The following is a 7975-nucleotide window of genomic DNA, read 5'->3' on the forward strand; positions in this document are numbered from 1 at the left end:
GACCATGTTGATGCTTGAAGCTTGAAACATGTTTCCTCATTGTTTTTTTTTTATTATTTTGATTATTTGAGTGAATGGTTTAGATTATTTACTATCCTCCTTGTCAGTAGCATGTGAAGTAAATGATGAATTTGGACCGGTTTAGAATGAAGCAGAAGTGGTACTTGGTCCATTTCATCATAATTTTTTATTACATTACATAGTACATAGTATATTATTCTGATTAGAATAATTGAAAAACATTACTCATACGTCCCTACTTATTCAGAAAATTAAGTTTAGAGTACAATTTTGTAAATTTTTATATAATAATAAATATTGATGGAATATTTTTTTGTAGGTCAAATTAATGATGGTGCTGAAGAATCACACTCAAGTAATGAACTCGTTTCACCTAATGATTATTTAGTTTGGATTATGGATATTCTACATGTATAGATATATAATGTTATAGTCTACTTTGGTTTTTGTTTGTTGAACTACTCAATTAGTTCCATATTTAGTTTCGAATATGATACATGATAGAGTGCACATATTTAATGATATAGTCTATTATTATATGTTCTATATTGATAATATTGATATCTTATTGAAGTGTATAATTCTATTTTTAATAATTTACAAGTGTAATATTCTAATATACATTTACAAATGATTATGTAATTGAATGTGTTTTCTTACTATGACTAATATTCTAGATTTGATTATTGTTATGTGTTATATTGTACATTGATATTTGTTGTTGATATAATCAATTAGTATTATATTTTAAAAAGCTCATTACATATAAACTTCTGAAAACTAACAACATATAACATTATTCTAATAGAATGTTCTACATATACTACACATTATTTTCATGTAATAAACTAACTTATTTATTTAAAAACCTATAACATAATTCTATTAGAATACAGAAAACATATAACATTATTCTATTTGAATATTCTACATATACATATTATTTTTATTTAATAAATGAAATTATTTAACAAGAAACCTATAAAACTATTCAATTAAATTATCAACATGATACATCATGCATTAGATTCAAATGAGATGACCCTAATATTCTATTTTAACTTAAAATATCCGATAACATTATTATATCGTAATATTCTACATATAACTCTTGAAAAGATGTCATATATAATATTATTATATTAGAATATTTTATATAAACACATTATTTACATGTAGTAATCAACTTATTCAATTGAAAACTTAAAACATTATTCTATTAGAATATTCTACATATAACTTGAAATATCCTAGAACATTATTCTATAAGAGTATAAAAACAACCAAATTTTAATTAAGAAATATTCTATTAGAATATTCTTCATATAACTTCAAAATATCCGATAACCTTATTCTATCATAATATTCTACTTATAACTTTTGAAAAGAAGTCATATACAATATTTATTATATTAGAATATTATATATATACACATTATTTACATGTCGTAAATCAACTTATTTAATTGAAAACTTAGAAGATTATTCTATTAGAATATTGTACATATAATTTAGAATATCCTAGAACATTATTCTATAAGAGTATAAAAAAAATCTAATTTAATTAAAAAACATTTTATTCGAATATTCTACATATAAGTTAAAATATCCAATAACATTATTCTATCATAATATTCTATATAAAACTTTTGAAAAGAGTTCATTTACAATATTATTATATTAGAATATTCTATGTACACACATTATTTACATGTAGTAAATCAACTTATTCAATTGAAAACATAGAACACTATTCTATTAGAATATTCTACATATAACTTAGAATATCCTAGAACATTATTCTATAAGAGTATAAAAAAACCTAATTTCAATAGAATGTTATACATATAAAATTTAAATATAAACTCATGTAATATGAAAAAGATGTTACTGACATTACATGACACAAAAATAAAACATTACAAGTACTATTCTTGTATATACATAATATAATATCGACATTATACATCATATATTCTAAAATTACAACTATAATGTCATATGTACTTGTTCATATTCTGTTGACGCGTCTTGATCATATGACGAGCTATCAAACGAGGTATCATGAAGTATGACTTTTATTTGCCTTTATATATTTCCGATGATAGAAATTGTTCAACATTCTTTCTTTTAGGATAAAAAACTCATTTTTCCCTTGATTTTATAGTTTCTTCATTTCAACTGTATCAAAACATAAACCATACTTTTATTAAAACAATAAAACTAGGATATAAACAAACAATTTATTATACCAGAATATTCTAACATTATGAAAATAATTAACAATATGAAAATTGTTTAATAAATAATTTACAATTAGAGAATTTATTTTATTTTCACATTTAATTTTACACAAATCTAATATGATCCAGACATTATTAACAATACACAAAGTAGAATCTATGAGATAAAATAACAAAAAAACATAACTGTCCACATGGTACTTTTCTCCAAATAAAGTTTATATTCCTTTAATTTGTATTGTAATATCTAGTATAATTCAAACAAGAGATTTAATATTATATAATATACAAAAGTTTAGATAACCTAATCACCTAATCAAACATTTATGTTAATAGACACCATAACCTAGACCAACAATTTCATTAGCTTTTGATGTGTATCAAACACTAATCCTAGCTACAGTAAACAATTTTAAAAATATTTAACCAAAACTACAATAAAGAAGTTCATTTCTAATTAGGATTTTTTTATTTGTGACCTAATTTCCAATGCCAGCCCACTAGTTTAAGATGTAGTATGATGATTGTCTTCAGAATAATTTCAGTTATGCTTGTATTTGCTTGATGACTCTGTGATTCTTTGGTTATGATATTATGTGGTAGTAGTAGGGGTGAAATAGACAAGATACTGGTTGAAATAGACCAAAGGGGGTTGCAAGCACCCATATATGCTTGATTGTATCCGGTTGAGATAGACCGAAGGGGATTTCAAGCACCCATATATGATTGAATGTATGTTTGTATGGTATGAGGTATTTTGAGGGAACTCACTAAGCTTCATGCTTTCGGTTTTCAATTTATGTTTCAAGTACTTCCAGCTCAAAAGGAAAGGGTCCCGCTTGAGCGCATTGCATCCACCTATGATTTTCCGCATCATGTGATTTTGGGATTTTGTACTCTGATAATATGTTATTATGATATACTCTCGACTATTTTTATTTGATTACCGTATGATTGAATTGAATTTAAAAGTGAAAATTTTATTTGAACTTTTCGAATTTTACTGTTGGATTAGTGTCTAAGTCCATAACTATTTTGGTATGTACTTGACCCGATGGTGCATGGTCCTTTTGGGTTTCCTTCACCAAAGCAACTTGATAGGATGAATTATGGAGAGAAAGGATTAAATATGATTTATTAATATATTATGAGAATAATATATTAAAGGAGAAATCATATTGTTTAATTAATATTAGTCAATAATTAATTGGTAATTAGTTTTGTGATTAAAATAGATTAATTAAACTTAAGGAACTGGAATTGTAATTATAAGATAATTGCAATATGGGCTATGGATTGTCTTAAATTAAGGAGTGGACGAATTCTATGGGAAACCCATGGGGAAATCGTCCAAGGCCTTAATTAAAGGAGTCCATGGGTTGCTTAGGGCTTAAGCATCCAAATTAGGGTTTCCTTGTTAGATAACCCTAATAGCCTAACTATATATACATCCCTTATGACCCAAAAACGTGGTGAAGCAACCTTCTAGGGTTTCACACGTTTTTGGGCAGCCTCCATCCTCTCTCCTCTTCATCCTCTTGCTTATGGTGTTTGTGAACCATTAGAGGAGTGACATTTGTGACTCTAGGCTTTCTAAAGTCAATACAAGGAGATTTGGGATTGTTATTACTACATAACAATCAAGGTAACATCTTAAACCTATTCTTATGTTAATATGATTACTTGTATGCTATAATTAAGGTTTATAGTCTTGGATAACTTGCATGTACAATAGAGAAACCTAGATCCAAGCATTAGGGTTTGTATGAGCACATAGGATGTTCTTAGGACCAAAACCCATCAGTGGTATCAGAGCCTAGACTGGTTTCTATTGTATTGATGCACTGTATGATTGAAAATTCGATTTTTGTGGTTCTGGAGGCTGGACTCGCCGAGTCCATAGATGAACTCGCCGAGTCCATGCTGACTCGACGAGTCCATGCCTGACTCGGCGAGTCGGCTCGTCAGAAGGAGGGAAAACCGGGATTTCTTGTTGTTTTTGCTTAAGGATAGTTGCCTTATCATATTAGATCAATATAAATCCGATTTTATGATATATTTGACTATATTCTTGATCTAATTGAAGATATTTATCAATTAATAAAATATTTGTTTCCTTATGTGATAATTGATTAATTATTTTGATTAAATTGGTAAATTGTTTTGCAAGAAATCATTAAATAAATCAAATATGGATAATTATGTGATTAAATGTTAATTAATATTATTTGTTATTTGATCCTTGTGTTATGAAAAGTTTCATATTTTCCCCATTAGGTTTTATAGTTTAAATTTGAACCCAAAAGTTTTGTTGTTTTGAAATTTAAATAGTTAAAACCCTAATGTTTTGAAAAAGGTTTCAAAACTTGCCCTCAAGTTTTGGAATTGAAATTTTGATTAATTGTTTAATTTTGATGTATATTTAAATTCTAAACCTTAATGTTTTGAAATGTTTCAAAACTTGCCCTCAAGTTTTGGAATTTAAAAGTTGATTAAAAGTTTAATTAGGAATGTTAAATTCTAAAACCCTAGTATTGTTTTGAAAAGTTCAAATCACACCCTTATGGTTTTATTAATTAATTAAGGTGTATAATTAAAAGAGGTTTAATAAATCCATAAAATTTTAGGTTTACAATTTAATTGAATTAAAAGTATAATTGTTAAATTAGACCATCTAGTATTTTTAAAAGTTGTAAAATACACCCTATACTATATATAACATTAAAAGTCTAACATTATATATATATGTATGAGTAAAATTCAGTCTTACCGTTAGTAGGCCTCATTCACGAAGCTGGTCTATAAGGGGTATTTAAGGAAATTGCCTATAAAATGACGATTGAATGGGTATCCACTCTTACCCACCGCACACTTGACTAGTGGAGGGTCGTTAGCCGAACGAGTAGGATAGGACGAAACCTTCCATTATAAGTATAATGAATTACAAAAGTAACTAAATGTTTTACAAATTCCCAATCTTAGTTACTTAGGCAAAAGTGAATTGATGCAATTCCATGAAATTACACTTTGTGCCCTTGCGAAGACGTTAGTGGAGCGTGTGTGGTTTACCGGCACACTAAATGGTTCTAAGCAAAGGTAGCAAAGGGTGACTTAATGTTTGTCATAGTTCGGTGGAGCGTGTGTGGTTTACCGGCACATCGAATAGGTGACTGTAACATGTGAGGGCACCATGTAAGTTTGCATGGTTATTCACACACGCTTTGTGACCCTCAGCATCCCAGTGACAAACAAGAGGGGCATATTGAGATTTAAACATGCCATTGAAATGTTCAATGAATCTCAAAGGATCTAGGAGTTTTTATAGATTTAAAACTTAATTTTCTTTTTCGTTTTTCATGGTGGAAATTAGTGAATCGTCATTCACTTACCTTCAAATATTCTGCAACTAGATTACGGCATCCCTTTTCTAGGTTGTAGCATATTGTGTTGGGTCCTAGCCTTAGTATCTCATTTGGGTGATTTACTAAGGACTCAATCAATCAACTAACTTGAATTTGTTTTCTCCCGCTTTGTAGATGTCAAAGTTCGACAACTATGGTCTTCCCAAATCCCGTGGAACAAGCTTTCCACATGAAGATGGTATTCCACGATTCGATCGAGGAACAAGAAATCAAGCTTCACTTCCTCCTTCTCCTCCAATTATTCTCCCTAACCCACAAGTTCAAAGGCTTGAAAAGTTCAAGATCACTCAAGCCCTTTTGGCAAGTAAACATAAAAGAAGGAAAGCCGGTGTGTGCAAACGTCCTAGGGATGAAGTCACACATTGATAGGTTAAGAATGTTGGGATCCGTTGTTCGTGAGGAAATGGCTGTTGATTGGGTTCTTCAGTCACTTCCTAACTCATATAGTGAGTTCGTAAGAGAGTACTATATGATGAACCGCGACGTGACCCTTATAGATCTCACCTATATGCTTATTGCTGCTGAATCAGAAATGGTTTGGCGCAACATAAAAACAAAGTTGATTGGTGAATCTGCCTTCAAGACCTCTATGGATATAGACAATGGCAACGAAAGACATGCTATGATCGAAAAGTTTGATCATAAGAGAAAGGCAATGTCTGAAGTAGTTCCATCTCATGTTCCAAAAGAGTCAATTTGCTTTTATTTCCAAGAGAAAGGGCATTGGAGACGAAGCTGCCCCATTTACCTATGAGATCTAAGAGATGGGAGAGTCGAAACGTATGGCTCTAATATAGGTAAAATCCATTAACTAACTCTTTTAACCTTCTATTCTAGATTCTTAATACATAATGTGATAAGATCACAATTGATGTTTTGTAGGATCGAAGAAAAGAAAGGAAGCTTAAAGGAAGAAGTGAGCAGAATCTAACCGTGAATGAATGGATTTCGATCGCATTTCTCTAAGATTAGATTCTTGAACTACTACTTAGAGTTAGAAGTAGATTGCTAAGAAAGATGTATTAGCATAGTTTTTCAATAAATTGCCTTGTAAGGATAAATTTTTTCCGCAATAAAATAAAATTTGATTTTATATTATTTATTTATCATTGCAATGACGTATATGAAAAATTGATGTTTGAATATTAGCAATAATGGATTTGGTTCTTATTATGTTTTTTTTTTGGAAATGTCGAGAATTTACCAAATAGGGAGAGTTTCTCATCGCCCAAGTTTCAATTGGACAGAAACTTGGAATCATGCAACTTGGTTGCACGATGAATGAGAAATTTCATATTTAGAAATTAGACTAATTCATTGACAAAGTGTCAAATGAAGGACTAGGAGATCGAGTACACAAAATTATGTGTTGATCAAGTCCACCATAAGAGTAACAAGATATTCGTCATGATTAACTAAAAGTTTAGTAAATATGATTATACTTACAAGATTAAGTGTAATTATGAATTGATTGAAAAAGTTTAAATCAATAGCAGAACGAATAAGAAGAATCAAGTAGGCAGAAAGGTAAAAGTTTCTCCATTCTAAGAAGAAGGGAGAGTACCTTTTATGCTTTATGATAGGTCTTAATGATTAAGAACCATATCTCAATTGATCCTCTAAGTGAGTCTTAGTACAATTGTATGTTTAAGAAGAGGAATCAAGAATTGAAGAAATGGTTAAATCAAGAAGTCAATCATACTTTGTTCCAAAACAAGTCTTAAAGTTAAGATTGTGACATTGAGTGATAAGTATTAAGAAGTTTTATAGCATTCATCAAATATGGAAAAGTTGTGATGTCTTGGATAAGACAAAGACCAACTAGGACCAATTTATGAAATGTCTTGATAAAAACTACGCTAACTCTTGAATATTTGTTTGTCAAGAAATGGTTATTGACAAGAGAATCTTATATATCAAGGAGTAAGTGGGAGTCTTAATGGTCTTGAAAGGTTTCAAGAACAAATCAAATAAACCTTATCAATCATCACTAGGACACGAGTTGAGGTTTACAACCTATCGTGTTGACATTATTTTGTTTCTGTGCCAATCCAATCGAGTTAATTATGCATGTGAGTCCTATGAGTTCTCATTTGAATGCATAAAAGGCAAGGAAATTGATCAATGGAAAGTACAATGATAAGAAAAGGTGAGCTGCTTAACTACTTGGAAGACATGGTGGGCAGCTGTGCTACCTTAAGGCAGGAAATCGAGATTAAGAAACTTCGATCCATATGAGTTTGAATTTGTCGTAAACTTTGGTTTTAACAAATTCACATGGATAGGAAC

The sequence above is a fragment of the Lactuca sativa genome, chromosome 2, assembly GCF_002870075.4.
Source record: "Lactuca sativa cultivar Salinas chromosome 2, Lsat_Salinas_v11, whole genome shotgun sequence".
Classification (NCBI taxonomy): domain Eukaryota; kingdom Viridiplantae; phylum Streptophyta; class Magnoliopsida; order Asterales; family Asteraceae; genus Lactuca; species Lactuca sativa.